The 25,978-nt window shown below is 36.0% G+C and overlaps 1 protein-coding gene across 1 annotated transcript in view; it reads left to right on the forward strand.

Annotated features, from left to right (window-relative positions):
* The window catches only part of ZHX3 (zinc fingers and homeoboxes 3), a 167,185-nt gene that overhangs the window by 16,703 nt on the left and 124,504 nt on the right, over positions 1–25,978 (forward strand). The window contains exons 2-3 of the mRNA XM_036748116.1: positions 18,389–18,514; positions 19,727–19,902. The gene's annotated coding sequence lies outside the window, so the exon portion shown is untranslated. The remainder of the gene's footprint in view (positions 1–18,388; positions 18,515–19,726; positions 19,903–25,978) is intronic.

The raw sequence follows: 25,978 nt of genomic DNA on the forward strand, positions 1-25,978 counted from the left end.
AAGAAAAATATGTGAGGTTCACATACAGCCAGTGGGTCTTCATCATAATTAGGTCAAGCTGAATTTAGCCACATTTCCTGTTTTTTGGAACAGGGTTATTAGGCTGGTAGATCAGAAAAATGTTATAGATAACTTCTGTAGATTTTAGCAACCTGAAGCAGGTGTTCAAAAAAAACTGTGCTAAGTTAGAAAAAAAAAAAAACAGGTTGCTATTGGTAAGTAGTGGTCTGGCTCTTCTGCGAATGCCAATTACCACTGTAAAATTTGACCACTGATACCACAGATCTTTTTTCATTAGCCAGTAAATTTACCCAATTACATTCAGGTCTACACTCCCTTACTTAAAATTCACCTGGTGTTCTTCTTCCTCAAATTCTATGTACAAAATCCTTTTCTCATTTTAATGCAACAAATATGTATTAAAATTCCCGCCCTGTTCAATATTTAACACCTTAGGGGAAAAACCAAGGTTCCACTGAGCTATATTTTAAAGTGTTCTACAAATTAGATTTTATGTATACTATAAAATGGAGATCTGTTTATTCTTCAAATCATGATTCATAGCTGTTAATGATGTTAATGCTCAAAATATTGATGTTGGTAGGTGTTGAATCATGATGTAAAGTTAGTAGAAGAAATCCTTTCTCAGAGTTTGGGTTGGAATGAATTTTCATTATGACTAAGTAACAAAATTGCCATTAAAGATAATATAGAAAAAGTCTATGGTGAGAGAAACAATGCTTATGCGGTCAGATTTCAAAAATATGTCTAATAAATAAGTTTGAATGTTTTATTATGTTTAATATTGATAGACTTAGAGATTAAACAGATATTTCAGAAAGGCAGATTGCCAAATGTAATGAATGATTCCTAGTTTTCTTGCATCTAAGTTTTTTTGAAGATTTGGCCTTTGGTAGCTCAAAACTTTTTGAAGCAGTACTTTTTGACCCCCTGAAATCATGAACACTTCGAATTGGAAAAGATCATCTCACCACAAATAATTTAGTCTAGCCTCTTATGCAGTACAGAATTCCTTTCTGCATGTTTCTAATGGATGATCATCTAATCTACTAGAATCTCTGGTAGACCTTATGATCCAACTTGTCCCATTGTTCAGCAGTTTATCTTTTAGAAAGTTTTTTCTTACCTAGAGCTTACATTTATCCTACTGTAACCCATCCCAACTCTGTCCTCTGGAGCTTATACAAAACAATTCAGCTTCTAATTTGTATGCCTGTATCAAGTCTTTTAGCTACCTAGTCCATTATACACACTGTTGTCAAAGTGTTTTTCCTTAATCACAGATATGACCATGTGACTCCTCTATTTAACCAATACTAATGACATCTTATTGCTTCTAGAATGAAACATAAACTCTGTTTAGCTTTTAAAGCCGTATACAACCAGGTCCCAAGCTATCTTTCCAAACCCATTGGACATTATTCTCTCTCTTGCACTCTATGATCCAGCCAAACTGGCCACTTCTCTTTTCCTCACATATGACATTCCAGTTCTGGTATTTGCACCCTTGCACTGATCATCTCTAATTCCTGGAATGTATTTCCTCTTTACTTCTGATTTGTAGAGTCTCTCTTTTCCTTTAAGGTGGAGTATAGGCACTATCTTTTACATAAGTCTTTTCTGACCCAACCCTCCCCACTCCACCTGCTAGTGCCTTCTTTCCTGCCTAGTATCTTATATTTACTGATTTTGTATGTATGTGTGTATGCTATATATTTTTCATATGTACTTTTCTCCCCCATTTGAATGTAAACTCATTGTGTGTAGGAATTATTTCATTCTTTGTATTTATATTCTCAGTTCCTAGCACAGTGCTTGGTACATGGTAAGTGATTAATAAATACTAGTTAATGAACTGATTCTACATGAAAGTCCTTGGATTATTTTGAAGACTGTTGTTACTATCCATCTCCTTAATGTAGCAGACAGGGTTTAAAACCACAATATGCTTTAGTTTATCAATATCCTCCTTAAAATATACTACTTAGAATTTATCATAATATTCTAGATGTGGTTTGACATCATCTATTATTTTCCCCTTTGAGAAAACCGTAGCTTAAGTCTAGATTTAGGTAAGAGGTTCAGTAGTCATATGAATGATTCTAGAATGTACTAATGTCCTTAGAGAATAAAAGAAATCAGATAATGGACCTAAGAAGAATTTAAGAAAGTCTATTCCTTTTCATCATCTTTTAGTGGTGAACTAGTGAGCTGAACTGAGACTCTTTGACTGAAGTTATCACTTAACCCTCTAGGACCTTAGTTTCCTCATTTGTAAAATGAAAGGGTTAAACTAGATGATCTCAAAAGTCTCTAAGTCCAAATCCTTAAATTTTAGGTATGCTAAGTTTACTGAAATGGGCAGCCAAAGGAAGAGGCAGTAGATAGCATTAACGAGTGAAAGGAGCTAGTAATAATTCTTACAGATGTATAGATTGTTTTGAATTTATCAGAAAAGCTGTTTTAGACCTGTATAATGTAATCTAGATGTCATCCTCCCCTCTGTCACTTACAGTAGATTATTTAACATTTTATAAAGAAAATAAAGGTCATCTTACTGTACTTTCATAGTGTATTTAATGGAGCTGTCTTCCTATAACCCCTCCAACACTGCCTTTTGTCATCTTTGCTATTTGATAAATATGAGGTGAAGCTTGAGTTGTTTTAATTTATAATTTTTGTAGTGATTTGGAGCTTCTTTAAAAATATTTATTCTTTTGTTTTTACATCACTAATTTCCCTTCCTTCCCTTCCCAGGGAGCCATCTGTTATAGCAGAGAATAATAAAGGGGAGGGAAGGGAATGAACAAAACTAACACATTGAAAAAGTCTGACAAATGCAATGTTCCTCACCCATAGCCTCCATAGAGGGAATGTGGGCTTTCTCATATCTCTTTTTTGGGACCAAGCTTGGTCATTATAATTTCAGAGCATTCAGTTTTTATTATTTTATTGTTGTTGTTATCCTTTTCATTTATGTAGTTGTAATCATTGTATACATTTTTCTCCCAGTTGTGCTTTACTTTCTATCAGTTCATAGAAGTAATCCCATAGTTCTTGGTATTCCTTATAATATTTCTTATAGAACATTAATGTTCCATTACATTTATGCATATACCACAAGTTGTTTAGGAATCCCCCAGTTGATGGATATGTTTTGTTTCCAGTTCTTTGCTACTACAAAAAGTGATACTATGAATATTTTAGTGTATGTGGGGCCTTTTTGTATTATCCTCCTAGCATTAAGATCTTTGAGTCACTTTCTTTGCATAATTCCAAATTGCTTTCCAGAATGGTTGAACCATTTCACAGCCTACCAACAGTGTAGCATTCTTATCTTTCCAGCCTTCCCAACACTGACTATTCCTCTCTTTTGTTATCTTTGCCATTTTGCTGGGTATTAATTGAAACCTCAGAGCTGTTTTGATTTGCTTTTTTCCCCATTAGAAATTTGGAATATTCTTTTCTATAGTTGTTAATAGTTTGAAGTTCTTCTTTTGAGGTTTGTTCATATCCTTTGACCACTTATGTATAATCTTTTGCTCTTACATATTTGTGTTAGTTCTTTATATACCTTGCGTATCAGATCCATAGAGATGTTTGATACGAAGATTATTTTCCCAGTTCACCTCTTCCCTTCTTATGCTAGTTACGTTTTGTTAGTGTAATAGCTTTTCAACTCGTGTAATCAAAATTATTGATTTTACCTTTTGTAATAGCTTCTAGCCCTCATTTACTTAAGAATTCATTTCTTAGCCATAGCTGTTAAATGTAGCCGATTTGGCTCCCTTTTCATTTTTCTGTAGTATGACCTTCAATATTCTAGTCACATGTCTATTTTGAATTTATTGTGGTATATATTGTTAAAGATGTTAGCCTAAACTTAATTTCTGCCAGATTTTTTTCCAATTTACCCAATACTTCTTGTTAGATAAAGAGTCCTTCCCTAATAAGGAGGGAAGAATGAGTTAGTTTCTGACTTATTCCCTCCCTAAACCCTCCCCCACTCCAGGATATTATCACAAATAATGAGATGTTAAACTAATTGTAAAGATGGATAATCACTGAAAGAAAAGGTGAAGGCAACAGATAAAGTGGTATTGTGACTTGGCTAACTCAGCTTAACTCGGTTAATATTTGTATACCCCTTTTGGATGAAGTTCTTCAAGAAGTAATTAGAGAGACAGCTCACCAAAAGCTAACTTGCTAACCTCTGCAGTATGTCCAGGTCATGAGCAGCTTTTTTAAGAAGTATGTGGCTCCTGTGCCTGCAGGGAAGTGGTAGGAGGGCAAGTTTCCTTCACTTCACCACTGGCCGTGGGCATTGAAACTGAATACAGCAGGGAGCAGACATCAATTGTCATCCAGTCAGTGAACATTTATTAAATGTTTTCTATGTGCCAGGAACTGTGCTAAGCATAGGAGATACAAAAAAAAAAGGCAAAAGACAGTTCCTGCATATTCAGGGAGCTCACAGTCTAATGGGGGAGACAGTATGGAAGCAACTGTGTACAGTCAAGCTATATACAAGATAAATTGGAAATAATCAATAGAAGGGAACTAGAATTGAGGAAGATCAGAAGAAGCTTCCTGTTGAAGGTGAGATTTTAACTAGGTCTTAAAAGAAGCCAGGAGTCAGAGGTGAGGAGGGAGAGTATTCCAGGCATGGGGATAGCTGGTGAACTTGCCCACTTGAAAGATGGAGCAGAGAAGGAATTGAGTCAAGTAACTTGAAGCAAGAAGCAACTCTGAGGATCAAGACCTCTAGGAGCAAAGAAGAGTCCAAAGACTATGGATTTGAGAGAACTAGCTCTGGGAATTAAGAGTTGAGGGGGAAAGGGGACCTTGAGATCCCACCTGAATGACCTGCCCAGTACCTGGGAGATTCCAGTAGTGTGGTAACTTCATGTGGAGAGAGAACATTAAGGTCCTGTAGAACCAGAGATGTGAATTGCCGTGGCCATAAATGTTCTCTACAATGCCTTATTATTATTACACTGTTTGTTCCATTTCTTCCCACTATCACTGTTGTTTTTGTTGGAGAGTGTCCTCAGGTTTACCATGGAGAATGTTTTATAGCTACTGTTGTTATTATACCATTTTAGGACATGCCTTTGAGCTAATTGTGTCTATTGGTTGACTATTAAGGAGAAACTGGATTGGGGCTAATGAACTATAGCTTTCGGGGTACGAATACCTGTGAACCCTGAAGCAGATGTCATCATCCCTCTACCTACCCCACTTCATTCTCCTAATTGGTAAACCTGTGAATGGTAAGTTGGGGAAATAACCCCACATGGAGTGCTACATGCTTTCAGGTTTATCGGATTCTTCCTTTTCTAGTCTATTCTATTGATCTACTTTTCTGTTATTTAACTAGTACTAAATAGTTTTGATAATTCCCACTTTAGAATATAATTTGAGATCTAGAAGTACTATCCCCTTTTTATTCCTACTTTTTCATTGTTTTTCTTAATATTCTAGATCTGTTATTCTTCAAAATAAATTTTGTTACTATTTTGTCTTGCTCTGTCAAGTATCCTCTGGGTATTTTGAAATTGCATTATATCTATAAATTTAGGTAGCATTGTCATTTTTATTATATTATCATGGCCTATCCATGAGCACTAAATCTCTCTCCAATTAATCTGCTCTTTATTTTTTGAAAGAGCATTTTGTAATCATATTTTACAAATCTCCCAGATGTTTTATGTGCTTTTAGTTATTTGGAATGAGATTTCCTTTTCTGTTATTACCTTTTGGAGTTTGTTACTACTATATAGAAATACTATTGATTTTATGGGTTTGTTTTATATCCTGCTATATTATTGAAGCTATTAGTTGTTTCAAGTAGCTTCTTTGATGATTTTTAAAGTAAAGCTTTATGTGATAAGTCAGCAGGAATTGTTTTGTCTCCTCCTTGTCTTCATGCCTTTAGTTTCTTTCTCGTAGTATTATTGCTAGCATTTCCAGAACTGTGTCAAATAAATAATCCTGTGGTTTTTTTGGGGAAAGTTTATGGTATTTCCCCATTGCATATAATGCTAGCTTTTACTGTAGAAAGATACTCTTTATCATTTTTAAGAGAAAATGATCCTTCTTTGCCTATGCTTTGTAGTTTTTTTAGCATAAAATAAGTATTGTAGTTTGTTGAAGACTTTTTCTGCATCTAATAATATGTGGTTTGTGATGTTTTTATTTTTAATATAGTTAATTATGTTAATTGTTTTTCTTATCTTGAAACCTCCTTTCACCTTTGGTATAAATCCAACTTGATCATAGTGAATGATTACTGTAATCTTTTTGCCAGTGTTTTATATTAAAAATTTGATTAGATACATATGAATCTTAGTGGTATAAAGGTCTCTTTGCTTTATCTTTCTGTGATTTAGGTATTGGAACTATATTTGTCTCATAGAAGAGCTCTGTAGAGTATTTTCTTTCTTAAGCTTTGAGAATAATCTGAGTAGGTATGAATTGTTCTTTAAAAGCTTGATACATTCCTCTATAAATTCATTTGGACTAGGGTGTTTGTTTTCCCCTCTTTGGTAGTTCCTATACAGCTAGCTCAGTTTTCTTTTCTGAAACTGTATTATGTAAGATTTTTCTTTGGTGTCTTATTAATTTGGGGTTTTGGAACTTTTTAATATAATTACTGAGAGTTTTCAATTCTTTTGAAAACCGTTTATTGATATAGTATGACGTCATCTGTACCATTGCTGGAATATTTTTGTCAGACTTGAAAGAAGCTGCACAGTTTCATCAGTGACTACTTTTCTCTACCTTTTCAAATACTTGCCTTTATAAACAAAGTGGATGGACCTTAATCTTTTTCATGGAATCAGCTTTTAATTGAGTCTCTAGACCCTTAGAAACTGATTGCTTCATTCTGAGCCAGGTGGTGTTGGTAACCAACACCTTCTTGGAGACATACATAGTTCAACTTGTGTCTGAAGAAGTACTTCTTGACCCAATTTCTGTGGTGCTGTACAGCAGTATTCTAAAACCAAGAGAAAGGATCAAGCCAAATGATTTCATTGCCTGGAATGCCAGTGCAATTTCACTCTGGAGGATAGTTTTTTCAAATTGTTAATCCCCTCCTTTGTATTCAAAAGAACTTCTTTTCCCTCCATGTAGAAACTGACCACTAGCTAAATAAATGCTCCAAGGAAAAATGAGGATAGGTTCCTAAAAACCCTCTCTGTAGCACTCAGCTGACACTCTGAAGCTATTAATCATAAGGAAGATATCAGTTATGTCCAAGAAGCAAAAATGTGTCTTCATCACATCTGGGACCTCTGGTTTCAGAGCAGGTAGACTATGCAACATTCAGATCTGTAAAGCTCCTGTTTTTTTAGCAGCCCAGTATATTTCTTAATTTGACCATAATAATGGAAGCACAATTGGGATAGACTGGTAGGAATCCTGACTTCTATGACTGTGGCTTGATCTAATGTGCAACAAAGGAAAACTAGCCCATATCTTTGCCATGAATGGCAATATCTAAGAAAAGAGCCAACAGCAAAATTTACCCAATCATTAGAGGCAGCATTAAAGGCTGCATGGTAAAAATGAAAACTGTACTGAATTTGGAGTCAGAGGACTTTGTTTCCAAACCTGGCTCTTTCACTTTCCACCTGTATGACATTTGGCAAGTCATTTAACTTCTCTAGATCTCTGAGTTTTTGTTGTTGTTGTTTTTAATCTGAAAAATGTTGAGTTTGGCTTGAATAATATCTGATGGTCCATTATAAGGACTGTGTAATTTGGATTAATAGTAATCCTAAGTGGTGCATTCCATTTCTAAATCTGTGATCCCATGAAAGGCACAGAGTATGGGGTAATAAGCAAGGTAACCTAAAAAAACTTATTTCAAGGAAGAAAATTCAAGGAAGAAAATGATACCTTTTAGGTATCATTGAAACCTGGTGGTGTGGCACTCATGACTAGAATATGGCTCTGGAAGAAAACAGATTAAAGGTGGTAGGCAGAACATCACTGTACATTAAGCACATGTGTGTGTGTGCACATGTGCGCGCGCGCACACACACATACACACACACATACTCACACATACTCTCATCACTCATATGAAGATATCCAGAAAATGGAGGTAGGAAGTATGGTAGAGAATATTTGGAAAAAGATCAGTGGAAGAAGATAATATTGTTATAGGAATATACTTCAAATCATATTGATAGGAGGAATTAGATGAGGAATTAAGGAAGTAAATTACAAGCATATCACAGAAGTATGATATAATATTGATGGAAGACTTCAGTTATCTGAGTATTTGCTGGCCAAAGCAGAGTAGTTAACGAAACAGTGGGTAAAGTGCAAGGGAAATTGCCTTTCTGGACTGATTTTGACCATCAGGGAGGGACTGACTGCTGAAGATGAAACAGTGGGAATCTTGGGGGAGGAGGAAAACATGATTACAGTTTGTAATTTTATCCTAATTTGTGATTACATCTTACAGTTTATGCTTCAGAAACAAAGGAATGATGAGCATAATCTGATGCATCCCTTAGATCAGACCCAGTTTAAATCCCACCTTCTGCAAGAGGCCCTTTCTTTTTAATTTTTTTTAAGAGGCCTTTTCTAACTACACTACCCACCCTTGGTGCCTTCCCTTTGGAATTACCTCCATTTATACTATTCATACTGTAGCTATACTATATCTATATCATCTATATTTATCTATAGAAAGATAACATGTATATGTAAATGCATTTCTATATATTATATATAGATCTATATATTGTTTTATATGATATATAATATGTAGGGATCTATAATATATAGAGATCTATATGATACAGATCTCTATATATTCTTAGATGATAAATATATAATATATTATCTGTCTTTATATTTTTTGTTCATTCATTTCAGTTTTGTCAAACTCTGACTTCATTTGGAGTTTCTCGGCAAAGATATGGGAGTGGTTTGCCCTTTCCTTCTCTGACTCATTTTACAGGAAACTGAGGCAAACAGGGTTAAGTGACTTGCCCACAGTCAGGTTACTAGCCCATAGCTAGTAAATGTCTAAGACCAGATTTGAAATCACAAAGATGAGTCTTCCTGATTCCAGGCCACTGTGCCACCTAGCTACCCTCTATACATAAATATAGATAATAAATACACGTTATGTTATAAATATAATACATTATCTGTACGTAAATATCAACATAGTATAAATGGAGGTAATTCTAGAGGGAGGGCCCTGGGTTGGGGTTGGGAGTACGAAAGCATATATATGTGTGTGTATTATATGTCAGACTTGTTTGCTTATTGTCTCCCTCATTAGAATGTGAGCACCTTGACAGCAAAGTTGATATTTTTACCTTTCTTTATTGCATCTCCAATGATTAGCGCATAGCAAGCACTTAAAAAATGCTGAGTGATTGATTTGGAGACTGTATAGTTCAAATATTTCAGAGAAAGAATAAGTAGAATTCCATGGCCTACAATTCCATGGGGCAAGTCATCCTAAAAGGAATGGGAAACTCTCCAGAATGAAATTCTGAAGACACGAAGTGCAACCATTTCGATGATAGAGGACAGGAGCTATCTAAAACAGACCTGTTTAGACGCATAGTTCAGATTTAAACTCATTGGCCAACTTATATTTTAAAAGACATATATACAGAAGATAATGGAGAATGACTAAAGTACCATGGCAGAAAAAAATGAAAGAAAGGAAAGAACATCAATGAAATATTTTTAAATACCCAAATAAGAGCAAAAAGAAGGTCAAAAGGGAACATAGACAAGCAAGACATTATTGATACTCCACTATGGTACTGTAGTATTTAATACAATACTGTGGTACAGTATTTAATACTGTAGTATTTAATTTAATACATACTTTAGAAACAGTTTATAAATGAGATAGTCATGACTTCATATACATATTTCTGTATTCTTTGTATATGAAAATGCTCATGTTTGCTAAATTCATAATAAAAGACTTTTTACATAGTGTAGTTTGTGAATATTTAGAAAGAGAAGTGGTGATTACCAAGAGTTGTCATGGTTTTATTAAGTATAGGTTATACTAGACTAACTTAATTTTCTTCTTTTGATGGGGTTACCGTACTGGTAAATGGAGGGAAATGCTGCAAAAATAGTTTACCTAGATCTTAGCAAAGCATTTTACAGAGTTCCTTGTATTATTTTAGTTGACCAGATGTAGAGGTATCAGCTAGATGATGATAATGCAGGCAAGTGGATTTGCATTTGGCTAAATGACTGGACCCACATTGTTAATTTGTTGTTATTTGATCAGCTACAGCTCCAAAGGAAAGGACCCCTGAAGGAGCACTCCAAGAGTTGTTCTATCTGTCCTTGGGCCTATGTTTTTCAACAGCTTTATCAGTGAGTTTTGAAAAGGCATAGGCGGCATGCTTTTCAAATGCAGCTGACATAAAGCTCAGAGGAACAACTAACACATTGGCTGATAGACACAGAATCCCAAAAGATCTGGGCAGCTTAGAACTTTTGGCCAAATCTAATGAGATTAAATGTAATAGGAATTAATATCAAATTCCTACATGTGAATTCAAAAAATTAACTTCACGAATAGATGAAGGAAGGTGTGACATGATAGTTCTGAAAAAGATCTAGCAGTTCTAGTGAACTGCAAGCTCAGTATGACTTAATAGTTTCATGTGGCAGTCAAAAAAAGCTATGATCGTTAGCTGTATTAAGAGATACGCATTATCCAGGATTAGCTCAGACCATATCTGGAATATTGTGGTTGGTTTGGGGTGCCCCATTTTAGGGAAGACATTAATAAGATGAAGTCTATCCAGAGAAGGCAGTCAAGGATGATGAAGGGCCTCCAGATTATGCAATAGGAGGACTTCTTGAAGAAGATGAAATTTTTTCCTGAAGAAGATGAGATTTAGTGGGAACATGATTGCTGTCTATAAGCATCTGCACAATTGTCATGTAGAAGGGAAATTAGACTCTGTTATTTAATAATGCACTAGAAATGTTGGCTATAGCAATAAGAGAAGAAAAAGAAATTAAAGGAATTAGAATAGGCAGTGAGGAAACAAAACTATCACTCTTTGCAGATGATATGATGTTATACTTAGAAAATCCCAGAGAGATGTCTGGGAGCCAATATGGTGGAGTAAACAGTAAATTCCTGTAACTCTCCCATATTCACCTCTAAATAACCATAAAATGGTGCCCCAAAACAAATCCTTGAACAGTAGAATGAGCAAAAAGATGGGGTGAAACAATCTTTGAGCCTAAGAAACTTGGAAGATAGGAAAGGTCTGTCTCACTCAGGTAAAAGGGGAGTGCAGTCCAGGACAGGAAGCATCCCAGCAAGCCAACAAGAAGCCCCACCTCAGCAAACCAGTGGGAAATCCTGAGCCCTAGTGTGGTGGAGCAGGCAAATACCAACAGCAGGACCCACCATGTTCCTCAACATAGCCAGGGGAATGGACAGACTCTGGTTCTGAGAATTGCCATGTGCTTCAGCATAGTCCCTGGTTAACAGGCAGTCTTCAGGAGCCAGACCTCCATGTACCTCATTGCAGCCCTAGGTAGACAGGCAGTCTCCACCCAGCCAGACTACTATGTGCTTCAGTGTATCCCCAGGGAAATACAGAAACACCCCACCAGCCTCAGCACACCACAGACACCAACACCAGGACCCCAGATCAGCAACAGGTAAACTGCCAGACTCCCTGTGTGACTCCAGCAGCACTATCCCCAACCCCTCAGCATAGCACCAGATACATGGCTCCCCTGTGGGCCTCAGGGCAACATCAGTGCAACACCAGGCAAAGAGCCAGGGTCTGTAGCCCCTGGCACAAGAGGCCTGAGACAGTGCCTCTTCTACCCCAAGAGCATAGCTCAAATTTAAAAGGAAGGAAAAAGGTCCAAAAAATGATCAAAAAACAACAAAAAAAGAATCTGACCATAGAAAGATTTTACGGTAACAGGGAAGACCAAGACATGAACTCAGAAGAGGACAACAATGTCAAAACACCTATGGGCAAAACCCCAAAGAAAAATGGAAGGTGGTCTCAAGCCCAGAAGGAACTAATAGAAGAGCTCAAAAAAGAGCTTAAAAATCACATAAGAAAGGTGGAAGGAAAAATTGGGAAAAGAAATGACAGTGATGTAGGAGAATTATGAAAAAAAGAATCAATGGCTTGGAAAAAGAAAAGAACTCCTTAAAAAGTAGAGTTGGTCAAATGGAAAAGAGATAGAAAAATCCAGTGAAGAAAACAACTCCTTAAAAAGTGTAATTGGCCAAATAGAAAAGAAAGTACAAAAAGCTAATTGAGGAAAACAACTCCTTTAAAGTTAGAATTGGGCAAATGGAAGCTAATAATGCTATGAGATATCAAGAATCAAGCAAATTCAAAAGAATGAAAAAAATGGAAGAAAATGTAAAATACCCTATAGGAAAAACAGCTGACCTGGAAAATAGATTCAGGAGAGACAATATCAGAATCATTGGACTACTTGAAAGCCATAATCAAAAGGAGGACCTGGACAGCATCTTTCAGAAAATTATCAAAGAAAACTGCCCTGATATCCTGGAACCAGAGTGCAAAATAGAGATTGAAAGAAACCACTGTTCACTTCAGGAAAGAGATCCCAAAATAAAAACTCCAAGGAACGTTAAATTCCAGAACTATCAGGTCAAGTAAAAAAAACTGCAAGTGTCCAGAAAGAAAAAATTCAAATATCAGAGAGCCATGGTCAAAATTACACAGGACTTATTAGCTGCAACATTAAAAGATGGGAGATCATGGAACATGATATCCCAGAAGGCAAAGGAGCTAGGAATACAACCAAGAATCATTTACCTGGGAAAATTAAGCATAATACATCAAGAGGGAAAATGGTCATTCAATGAATAGAAGATTTTCAAGTTTTCATAAGGAGAAGACCAGAATTAAACCAAAAATTTGCTCTCCAATATCAAGACCCAAGAGAAACATAAACAGGTAAAAAGGGAAAAGAAAGCACAATGGGTTCAATAGAGCTAAACTGTTTACATCCCTCCATGGGAAGATGATAATTGTAATTCTTAAAAAAATGTACTACTAACAGTTCAGTTAGAAGGAATATACATAGAGGGTAGGGGTATGAGGTGAATTTGAGGGAATGACATAAAAATAAAGGATGAGAAAGAGGAGTATACTGGGTGCAGAAGGAAGGGAGAGGTAGAGTGGGTTAAATTATTTCACATGAAGAGGTGTGAAAGACCTATTAAAGTGGAAGGGAAGATGGGAGGGTGGGTGATTGGCATCACTTGAACCTTACTCTCATCAGTATTAGCTCAAAGAGGGAATCATATATACAATCAGTTGAATATAGACATCTATCTTACCTGACAGGGAAGTAGGAGGGCAGGAAATTAAGTAAAGGTGGGGGGGGGTGGACAGAAGGGAGGGCAGATTGGGGGAGGTAGTAGAAACAAAACACTGGTGAGGAGGGAAAGGCTGAAAGGAGAGAGAGGACAAACAGGAGGAAAAATAGGATGGAATAATCATAACAGTGAATATGAATGGGCTGAACTCTCCCAATAAAACAGAAGGGGATAGCAGAGTGGGCCCAAAACCAGAGGATTACAATATGTTGTTTACAAGAAACACGTTTGAAGCCGAGATACACACGGAATAAACCTAAAGGCTGGAGCAGAATATATTATACCTCAGCTGGAGTAGAAAACAAAAGCAGGGGTAGCAATCCTGATCTCAGACAAAAGTAAAAGCAAAAATAGGCCTAATTAAAAGAGATAAAGGAAACTAGATCTTGCTAAAAGGTACCATAGACAGTGAAGCAATATCAATACTAAACATATGCACCAAGTGGTATAGCATCCACATTCTTAAAGGAGAAGTTAAGTGAATTACAGGCATTATGAAACATAAATAGGTAATTTTGATTATATTTAAAAGTTTTTGTACAAACAAAACCAATGCAACCAAGATTAGAAGGAAAGCAGCAAGCTGGGGAACAATCTTTATAGCAAGTATCTCTGATATAAGGCCTCATTTCTCAAATATATAGAGAACAGAGTCAAATTTATAAGAATATAAGCCATTTTTCAGTTGATAAATGGTCAAAGGATATGAACAGGCAGTTTTCAGATGAAGAAATCTAACCTGTCTATAGGCATGTGAAGAAATGCTCTAAATCAATTTTGGTTAGAGAAATGCACATTAAAACAACTCTGAGGTACCACCACACCTATTAGATAGGCTAATAGAACAAAAAAAGAAAATAACTGTTGGGAGATGATGTGGGAAAATTGGGACATTAGTGCACTGTTGGTGAAGTTGTGAACTGATGCAGCCATTCTGGAGAGCAATTTGGAACTATGCCCAAAGGGCAACCAAACTGTGCATACCTTTTGATCCAGTGATACTACTACTAGGTCTGTATCCCAAAGAGAACAAAAAAGGGAAAAGGACCAAAAATACAAAATGTGCAAAAATACAGTAGCCCTTATTGTGGTGGCAAAATATTGGAAATTGAGAGGATGCCTATCAGTTGGGGAATGGCTAAACAAGCTGTGGTATATCAATATAATGGAATATATTGTACATTTAGGGTTAGAAATCATGAACAAGCAGATTTCAGAAAAACCTGGAAAGACATGTATGAACTGATGCAAAGAGAAATTAGCAGGACCAAGAAAACATTGTACACAGTATCAGCAACATTGTGTGATGATCAGCTATGAATGACTCAGCTCTTCTCAGCAAACACAGTAATCCAAGATAAGTACAAAGGATTCGTGAAGGAAAATGCCATCCGTATCCAAAGAAAGAACTGATGGACTCTGAATGCAGATTGAAGCATATTTTTTTTTACTTTTTTATGTTTTTTTCTTTTGATCTGTTTGTTTTCTCACAACTGTGACTAATACAGAAATATGTTTTACATGATAGCACATGCATAACCTATGTCAAATTGTCTACCATTTTCAGAAGAGGAGAGGAGAGGAAGGAGGAGGGTAGGAGAAAAATTTGGAACTCAAAATCTTGTAAAAAAAATGTGCTAAAAATTGTCTTGACATGTAATAGGGAAAAAGTAAAATGCTATTAAAATTTTTTTAAAAAGAAAATCCCAGAGAATCAACAAAAAACTAATTGGCATTATTAACAATATTAGCAAAGTTGCAACATACAAAATAAACCCACATAAATCATCAGCATTTCTATATGTTACCAGCAAAATCCAGCTGTAAGAGATAGAAGAGAAACTTCATTTAAACTAATTGTAGGCAGTATAGAATACTTGGGAGTCCACCTGCCAAGATAAACCCAGGGGGCAGCTAGGTGGTGCAGTGAGTAAAGCACTAGCCCTGGAGTCAGAAGGACCTGAGTTCAAATCTGGCCTCAGACACTTGACACTTACTAGCTGTTTGACCTTGGTCAAGTCACTTAACCCCAATTGCCCTGCCTTCCCCCCTCCAAAAGAAAAAATCAAAATTTAAAAAAGAGATATTGGGGGCAGCTAGGTGGTGCAGTGAGTAGAGCACCGGCCCTGGAGTCAGGAGTACCTGAGTTCAAATCCAGCCTCAGCAGAAACTTGACACATTTACTAGCTGTGTGACCTTGGGCAAGTCACTTAACCCCAATTGCCCTGCCTTCTACCCTCAAAAAAAAAGCATAAAGACAAACCCAAAAACTATATGAACACAACTATAAAATGCTTTTCATGCAAACAAAGTCTGATTTAAACAATAGGAAAAACATTAATTGCTCATGAGTAGGCCAACCCAATGTAATAAAAATGACAGTTCTACCTAATCTATTTATCCAGTGCCAATCAAACTATCAAAAATTATTTTATGAAGCTAGAAAAACAAATTCATCTGAAAGAAGAAAAGCTCTCAAGGATATCAAGGGAATCAATGAAAAAAGTGAGCAAGAAGGTGGTTTAACCATACTAGGTCTCAAACTATGTTACAGAGCAGTAATTATCAAAGCAATCTGGTACTGGCTAAGAAATGGAGTGGTGGATCAGTGGAATAGATTAGATACAAATTTCATTATAGTAAATGACCACAGTAATCTAGTATATGATAAAGTCAAAGATCCAAGCTTTTGAAACAAAAACTCATTATTTGACAAAACTGCTGGGAAAAATGGAAAACAGTGTGGCAGAAACTATGTATAACCTAACATCTCACACCATATACCAAGATAAGGTCAAAATGGGTACATGATTTGCATCTAAAGGGTAATACCATAAGAAAATTAAGAGAGCATGAAATAGTTTATCTGTCATATTTATGGATAAGGGAAGAATTTAAAAGATGTAGAGAATGTTACAAAATGTAAAATAGATAATTTTGATTACATAAAATTTAAAAAGCTTTTGCACAAACAAAGCCAATGCAAGCAAAATTATAAGGAAAGCAGAAAATTTGGGGGGAGGGTGACATGTGCAACAAGTATCTCTGGTAGAGACCTCATTTCTCAAATATACAGAGAACTGAGTCAAATTTATAAAAATACATGTCATTCCCTAACTGATAAGTAGCTTCAAAGCATATGAACAGGCAGTTTTCAGACAAAGAAACAAAGCTAGATATCTACAGTCATGTGAAAAAAAATGCTCCAAATCACTATTGGCTAGAGAAATGCAAATTAAAACAACTCTGAGGTACCACATCACAGCTATCAGATTGACTAATAGGACAAAAAAGAAAAATGTTGGGTGTTGGAAGGGATGTGGGAAAACTGGGACAGTAATGAATTGTTGATGGAGTTGTAAACTTATCTTAACCATTCTGGAGAGCAATTTGGAACTATGCCTAAAAGGCTATAAAACTGTGCATACCCTTTGATCCAGCAATACCACTGCTAGGTCTGTATCCCAAAGACCTCCAAAAAAGGGGAAAGGACTGATTTGTACAAAATATTTACAGCAGCTCTTTTTGTGGTGGCTAAGAATTAGAAATTGAAGGGATGCTTATCAGTTGAAGAATGGTTAAACAAGCTGTGGTATAAGATTGTAATGGAATATTATTTTGCTATAAGAATGATGAGCAGGCAAATTTCAGAAAAACCTGCAAAGACTTACATGAACTGATGCATAGTGAAGTGAACAGAACCAGGAGAACACTGTACACAGTAACAGCAATATTATTCAAGACACTGTGAATGACGTAGCTAGTCTTAGCAATACAATGATCCAGGATGATGCCAAAGCACTAATGTTGATGCATACTATCCACCTCCAGAGAAAGAACTGATATTGTTTGATTACAGACTGAAACATGCTATTTTTCACTTTCATTTTTTTCTTTTGAGTCTTACACAAAATGACTAATATGGAAATGTTTTACATAATTACACATATGTAACCTATATTTGGTTACTTATCATCTCAGAGAGGGGAGAGAGAGGGAGAGATAGAATTTGGAACTCAAAACTTTAAATAAAAATTAAAAAAAAGAAGGGGAAGGGGAATTAGACTTATTCTGTTTGTCCCAGAAAGCAGTTAGATGGAAGGTATAGAAATGTACCTTTAGGCTTGCTTTATGGGAAACCTTCCCTATGAAAATCATCCACAAGTAGAACAAGCTTTTCCTTGAGAGGAGATTGGTTCCCTCTCACCTCTCTTCAGTACAACAGCTATTAAGTTCCTACTTTGTAAGGCAAGGATGCTGGGGCTTCAAAGACAAAAATGAAACAATACTTGCCTTCAAGGAGCTTACATTCTGTTGGTAAAATATAACAGAGAGAGAAGTAAATATAAAGTACACACAAAGTAATTTCAAGAGGGAGAGAGGAGTAATGACTTGGTGAATCGATTGTAATGATCTCCAGGAGTTGAAATCTCAGTTGTGCTTGGAAGGAAGCAGAAGAGAGGCAGGAGTTCACTCCAGACATAAGGCCACTGCTTTTGCAAATAAATGGAGGTCAGAACTTTTTATGGGAAAAAAAAAAACTAGAAGGTCAGTTTGAGTGGAATGCAGAGTTTGTGAAGAGGAAAAAGATCAAAAAGTTAGGTGGAAACCTTATTATGCAGGAATTTAAATTTTACATTTTTATTCTGAAGCAATAAGGAGCTACTGAAGATTTTTGATTAGGGAAGTCACATGGTCAGAGCATTGTTTTAGAAATATGATTTTTGCATGTGTGTAAAGGATGGATTATTTGGAGAGAAAGGATTGCAAAAGACTAATTAGAAGGTTGTTGCAGTAGTTCAGGTGAGGGTCTGGAAAGAAGGGAATTGATATAGGAGGTGTTATAGAGATCAAATTGAGAAGACTTGACAAATGTAAGTTAGGTGACTGCTTCTTGGGTATGTTTTAGAGGTGATTCTTGATCAGATAGAGGTTGGATTAAATGGAGTTCTCTCCTAGTTTTCAGATTCTGTGAATTTGTGACTTGGAGCTAAGACCAAGATCAAGATATTCCCATGCAGCTGAAGGCTTCCTCTATAAAAAAGGCCTCTTAGCATTTCCACCTACAAAATGGTCCCACTTTGGGTAAGGATAACCACAGAACCCTTATTCATTGTCTTTAAGGCTTCCTAGTTCCATATTCATAACCCCTATATTCTCTTAAATAGAAGGCTTGTCCTCTTCCACTTGGTCCAATATTTATACTTCTTTTTTTCCCTTAAAATAGGGATTGCCAGCTAGGGACCACCCTTTGACTCTGATATTTTGGTTGTCTATCCAGATGGGGTATTTTCATTCATAGAAAATAGTCACAACCAGGATGGTTCCAGGTTATGTTTCCACTTATCAATTCAGCATGTAGATTTAAAACTGTATTTCAGAAACAAAGGGCTACATAACTTTCACCATACTGACTGTTTTGCAAAGTTTCAACCAAGGGCATAGATCCCATCTGGAAACACATGCAGTATCAAGGCCATGGTTAAAGATGGTGTACATATTACTAGAAAACTTAGAGGGGATGCATTCATTCAATTCTTATCTCATAGGGAGCCTCATTTTTTACAAAAAAAAATTGGAAGACTGTCAGCTACCACTAAAGACATACCTGGGGACATAGGTTTTAAGCAACCTGAAGGTTTCCCTAACTAGTTCTTTAATGACTTTCGAACATAAAGCGTACACTTGCCAAAAAAGACTATTTTTATGGAGAACCCACACAGGGCAGGCATTCACATGGTGGTCAGAAGTGATGCAAGGACACTTTCAAGGTCTCTCTTAAGAACTTTGGAATTGATTGTGTGACATGGGAGACACTAGCACAGAACCACATAGCATGGCATGCCCACATCAGAGAAGGTGCTGTGCCCTATGAGCAAAGCAGAACTGAAATAGCTCAAAAGATATGCAAAATGCACAAATTTAGAGAATCCACCCCAAATGTTCACGTGGACTCTGTACCCAACCTGTGGTAGAACATCCTGAGCTCATATTGGTCTGATCAGCCACAGTCAGACACACTGAAACTTGACTAGCATAGTGATGTCATTTTTGTCCTCTTTGAGAATGAAGGACCACAACCAGTCTTTGATGACTTCATGGTCTTGACTTAACACTCAAAGAGAATGTATAGAAAAACATACTCGAGATGAGAGACATTTCAAATAAAGAATACCATGCCTTTGGCACACTATATAGCAACCTGGTGACTTTTCAACACTTCAATAGTGTGCTCAGAGAATTCTTTGGTCATTTCATGGTTACCTATTTGGAGATTTGCTCTTTTTCTCCTTTCAGCCAGAACATACCCAGTATATGTAGAGCTCCAGGAATGCTGACTATTTGCCAAACCAGAGAAATGCACCTGTGACTGTAATACTGTTAAATTCCTGGACCAGCTATCTTCCCTGAAGGACTTCAAATGGATCTTTACAAGTTATCTACAGTGATAGACTAAAGAACAACCTACCAAGGTATGTAGGCTGTTAGCAGTTCATGGACTTTTCTAACTTGACATAGAATTTTATTAGTAGCTATTCCTAAATTGTGATATATATCATGGCCTTATTTAATAAAAGTGCTTGTTTTCAATTGACCTTGGTTACCTGCGCAACTTTTATATAGCTCAAAGCAGCCTAAACTTTCATCTCAAATTTGTTCAGTCCCTCAAATTAGTATAGCTCCTTCTATACTCTATGTTTGCAGGTGCCCCACTGCAAGGCCTCATTTGTCAGTTGGGATAATCACCTGAATGTAATTCAAGACAATCTGAACTAGCTATTCGAAAAAACCATACAAAGTTAGAAAAAAGACAAGTTGCCATTGCTAAATGGTTGTCTGGCTCTTCTCTGAATGCCAATTACTACTGTGTAAAATTTGACCAGTGATACCACAGACCTTTTTTCCATTATGCGGTAAATTTATCCAATTACATTCAAGTTTACACTCCCTTGATCAAGAGTCATCTGGTGTTCTGTCTTCTTCCTCAAATTCTATCTAAAAATCCTTTTCTCAGTTTTTTTTCAACATTCACTTTTATAAGATTTTGAGTTCCAAACTTTTTTCTTCCTTCCCTCCCCCCTCTCTAAGATAGCAAGCAATCTGTTACAGGTTATACACATTACAATCATGTTAAACATATTTCCACATTAGTCATGTTGTGAAAGGAAAATCAGAACAAAAGGGGAAAAAAAAACAAGAGAAAGAAAAAACAAAAGAATAAAAAGGTAAAATTAGTAGGCTTAGATATGCATTCAGACTCCATAGTTCTTTCTCTGAATGTGGATAGCATTTTCTATCATGAGTCTTTTGGAATTGTCTTTGTATACAATTTGTTATTGTATTGCTGAAAAGAAATAAATCTATCAAAGTTGATCATCGTACAATGTTGCTGTTACTGTATACAATGTTCTCCTGGTTCTGCTCACTTCACTCAGTGTCAGTTCATATAAGTCTTTACAGGTTTTTCTGAAATCCTCGTGCTCATCATTTCTTATAGCACAATAGTATTCCATTACATTCATATATCACACCTTGTTCAGCCATTCGCCAGTTGATGGGCATCCCCTCAATTTCCAATTCTTTGCCACCACAAAAGAGCTGCTATAAATATTTTTGTACATGTGGGTCTTTTCCCCTTTATTTCTGGATCAAAAGGAAGGCACAATTTTATAGCTCTTTGGGCATAGTTCCAAATTGTTCTCCAGAATGGTTGGATCAGTTCACAACTCCACCAACAATGTGTTAGTGTTCTCATTTTCCCACATCTTTTCCAACACCATCATTTCCCTTTTCAGTTATATTAGCCAGTCTGATAGGTGTAATGTTGTACCTCAGAGTTGTTTTAATCAAACTGTTAAAAGAGTAATTGCATTCTAACCTCAAGAAGATAGAACCATTGTGTTAAATCACAATTTCGTTGCTGTTTAATACCTTTTTTATTAATTTTATTTTTTAATGAACAGAAGTCTATCTTCTCTCTCTCCCACCCCACTTAAAAAATAAATTCCCTGTAACTAATATGCATAGGTAAGCAAAAAGAAATTCCTCCATTTTCTGTGCTCAAAAATTATTTGTCTCATTTTGCACACTGAATCCATTTCCTCTCTGTCAAGAGGTGGACAGCGTACTTAATTATTGGTCCTCTTGAATCCTGGCTGGCCATTTCATTTATCATTGTTCTTTTTAGTTTTCAGTTTGTCTTTACTGTATTGTTTGTTATTTTATAAATTGTTCTCCCCACTTCACTCAGAATCAGTTCATACAAGCTTTTCCATGTCTCTTTGAAATCTGTTTTCCCATTTCTTACAGCACGATAGTATTTCATTATATTTATATGCCACACATTGTTCAGCCATTCTCCAACTGATGGGAATATCCTCAGTTTCCAGTTTTTTGTCACCACAAAAAGAGCTGCTGTAAATATTTTTGTTCATTTGAGTCCTTTGCCTCATTCTCTGATCTTTTTTAGATAGAGGCCTAGCAATGGTATTGCTGGGTTTTCTGCATAATTCCGAATTGCTTTTCATTTTATGGGAATTTAAGAAGCTCCATAGAAGTGACTTCCCCAAGATCACCCTGCCAGTTCTTTTTTTTAATATTTAATTTATTTATTTTCAGTTTTCAACATTCATTTCCATAAGTTTTAAATTTTCTTCTCCTCTCCTTCCCCAAGACGGCATGCAGTCTGATATGGTCTCTACACATACGTTCCTATTAAACACATTTTCACGTTAGTCATGTTGCATAGAATAATTATAACCAAATGGGAGAAACCATGAAAATGAAAACAATACAAAACAAAACAAAAGAGAAAAGAGTCTGCTTCATTCTGCATTCTGACTCCGTGGTTCCTTCTCTGGATGTGGATGGCATTTTCTGTCATGTGTCCTTTGGAAAAGTTTTAGGTCCTTGCATTGCTGAGAAGGGCTAAGTCTATCAAGATCAGTCCTCTCACACTATGGCTGTTACTGTGTACAATGTTCTACCGGTTCTGCTCACTTCGCCCAGCATCAGTTCATAGAAGTCTTTCCAGGGTTTTCTGAAGTCTCCCTGCTCATCATTTCTTATAGCACAATAGTATTCCGTTACATTCATATACCACAACTTGTTCAGCCATTCCCCAATTGATGGGTATCCCCTCAATTTCCACTTCTTGGCTACCACAAAAAGAGCTGCTATAAATATTTTTGTACATGTGGGTCCTTTTCCCATTTTTATGATCTCTTTGGGATGCAGCCCTAGAAGCAGTATTGCTGGGTCAAAGGGTATGCACATTTTTTTGTTTTTTGTTTTTATTTTTTTATTTTTAGTCTACAACACTCAGTTCCACAAGTTTTTGAGTTCCGAATTTTCTCTCCCTCCTTCTCCTCCCTCCTCCCCCACAAGAGAGCATGCAATCCAATATAGGCTCTATATATATCTTCACACTAAACTTACTTACACAATAGTCAAGTTGTAAAGAAGAATTATAACCAGTGGGATGAATCATGAGAAAGAAGAAACAAAACCAAAAAAGAAGGAAAAAAAGAGAGCAAATAGTTTGCCTCAATCTGCATTCAGACTCTGTAATTCTTTCTCTGGATGTGGATAGCTTTTTGCATCATGAGTCTTTTGGAGCTGTCTTTGAACCTTGTATTGCTGAGAAGAGCCAGGTCTATCAAAGTTAGTCATCACAGATACTGTGTGTCTGTAACTGTAATCATATATAATGTTCTCCTGGTTCTGTTCCCTGCCAGTTCTTAATGACAGAACTGAGACTTTAACCCAAGTCTTCTGATTCCCAGTCCAGTTCACTTTCCTTTATTTCATGCTGCTTTCATGGAGGTAGTGTAATAGAAGGAATAGAATATGAGACTCAAAGTCAGGAAGACCTGGATTCAGATCTCACTTCTGAGATTTCCAAACTGTGTGATTAGGGGGAAATCATTCAACCTCTTTGAGCTTCAGTTTTCTTATCTGTAAAATGAGGATAAGAATACCCATAGTATCTACTTAACAGAGTTGTTGTAAGGCTTAAAGGAGATGATGTATGTTATGAAAAATGTATGGAAAGTGCTTAACAAATTTTAAAGTGCTATACACATATCTGATTGTTGTTGCTAATGGCCTAAAGACCCCAGGAGCCTCATAACTGGTCTTCCTGTCTACCTCTTTCTTCCTTTCTTATTATAAAGGCTTACAATATGTATGGTACTGTGCTTCAGATAGACTAGCCTCCTCACTCTCTCCTGTACACTCCATGATCGTTTTCTGTGACTTTACTTATGCTGTTGCCCCTGCCTAAAATGCTTTTACCTCTCCTTTATGCTTATCTAAATCATATAAGGAAGCTTTTGCAAAAATAAAATCAGTGCAGACAGTATCTGAAAAGATTATGGATAAAAGAAAAAATCTTTGAATTAAATTAATTCTGATTTTTAAAAAGCCCAACATACAAAATCAGTAAGAACTTGACCTCAATAGGTCAAAGGATATGGATAAATAATCTTTAAAAGAAAAAATACAAACTATCAATAACCACCTGAAAAAATACTCAAAATCACTAATAATCAGAGAGGTGTAAATTAGAATACCATATATGTATTAAGCTAGCCTGCTGCATTCAGGCTGGATGACTACTTGTAAAATATATGGTAAAAGAGGTGGGATGGATGGATTTGGGAGACTGTACTAGAATAACTCAGAAGTCCCTTCCAGTTCTAGGATTATCTGAGTATTTCTTCAGTGTAATGTTGTTCTTAAAACTTAGAGATATTCCCAGGCTTTCATTTGATTTAGGTATCCATTTTGAGAGGAAAAGGTACTTAGTTCGTTCTGGACCCATCCCTTATAGGCCTTATTCTTTTAGTGAGCATTTTGTTCTAAATATAAGTTTAATAAGAAAAAATGTAGATATATAGAAATACTATTAATAAACTTTGTGCATAATCCTTAATAACAAGCAATTTTAGAGCATCTGATGCACATAGAATACTTTCCAGACACTGGAGACATAGAGTCATTAACTATAGATCCCTTACTTTATTAAGTTTACAAATAATCTAGGAGAAACAAAACATAAGAATTTTTTAAGCCAGAAAAGTGATAAATGAATATTGTCGATCCCAGGTGTGTTTGGAAGGAGTAGAGAAAAGGGAAGGGTGTGTACAGATAGCCCTACACTGACAGTACTATGGAAGCCATATCAAAACTTTCTGTATTGTTGATTCAGCTTGTCATGGCAATCCACTAGAAGCTTTGGTTATGTTTTTAAATAATTTTGGCCCTGCATCTAAGTCTAAGATAGAGACAGTTTTTGGAATCAAGGGAATAGTAAGTGTTATGCTTCTTCATTTTATAGGTCAGATCACTTTACAGTGGCTATACTGTTCCAGCCAAAGTCCATTATACCAAAAATATTTTCATGTTCTAGCTGATGACTCACAGTAACACTAATAATATTGCTAAATGGACCAGGCCACCATAAAATACCATATAATTCAGGATAAAGAATATTTTCTCAGGTCTCAGCTATGCAATCATACTATATAATGAAAATATCTGCCCATGATTGTGTTTTTTAAAGAGTACTACACATTTCCTATTTCACTCTGTGAATTTAAACAGGTCTGAAGTTCCAGGAGCTATCAGAATGACTTTATGTGTAAAACAGATTTGATTTAACTGAAATCCACTATGAAAAGAAATAAACTACTTTAAGGACATGGAATTCTATAGAAGAACTTGAAAAAAATGATTCATTTCTTTCCTGGTAAATTTTGTTAATTCTCTTCCCCCTACCCAACTAAATCTTTCACTAGCTTTGTTAAGTGACTTCACACTTGACATGGTAATTACTTCCATGGAGATGAACTGAATCGTTCCCTTACTTTGAATTGTACCATCCCTGAAAGCAGCAAATAAGCAACCTGGCAAAGTTTCGTTTAAATAGTTATGCTTTCTGCTAACCAATCCACCAGATGGCTTAGCAAAGCTTAGTGCAATAAAATATTTTTTTTACTCCCAAAGAATTTTTCATGGTTATATCTTGGCATTACTTTATGTTTTGTCTTTCAAATGTCATTGTATCTTTTTTTGATATTTATCTTTGTTTCTTTCTCCTTGGTCTAATCACATTCGGGGTGAGGGGAAGTAGAACAAAAACAGGTAGCCATTGTTAATTTAGAATCATATTTTAATCATTTGACTAGTTTCATTTGCCTGACTAATAGATTCCACTGACAATTGTATTTGGCCAATGTAAGTTTGTAGCATCACCACTTCATAATAGTGCTTCCATTTGTCATGTGACTTTGTCATATGACACAAAAAAGAGATGTATGTTTGCTAAAGGTGTTTGATACTGTCATGGAAGATGTCTAGTGAGGGATAGATATGGGCTCTCATATAAATAGTAATATTCTCCAGATGTTCCTACTTGTGGAAGACATTGTGTCGATTACACAAAATCCTAGGATACTCTAAAAACTCTTTGATGAATCTCTAACTGTTCAAAAGTTCAGCCCAACAATCTACCTAGGAGAAACCAAGAATGAAAATTGACCAGTT

The sequence above is a fragment of the Trichosurus vulpecula genome, chromosome 3 (assembly GCF_011100635.1).
Source record: "Trichosurus vulpecula isolate mTriVul1 chromosome 3, mTriVul1.pri, whole genome shotgun sequence".
NCBI lineage: Eukaryota > Metazoa > Chordata > Mammalia > Diprotodontia > Phalangeridae > Trichosurus > Trichosurus vulpecula.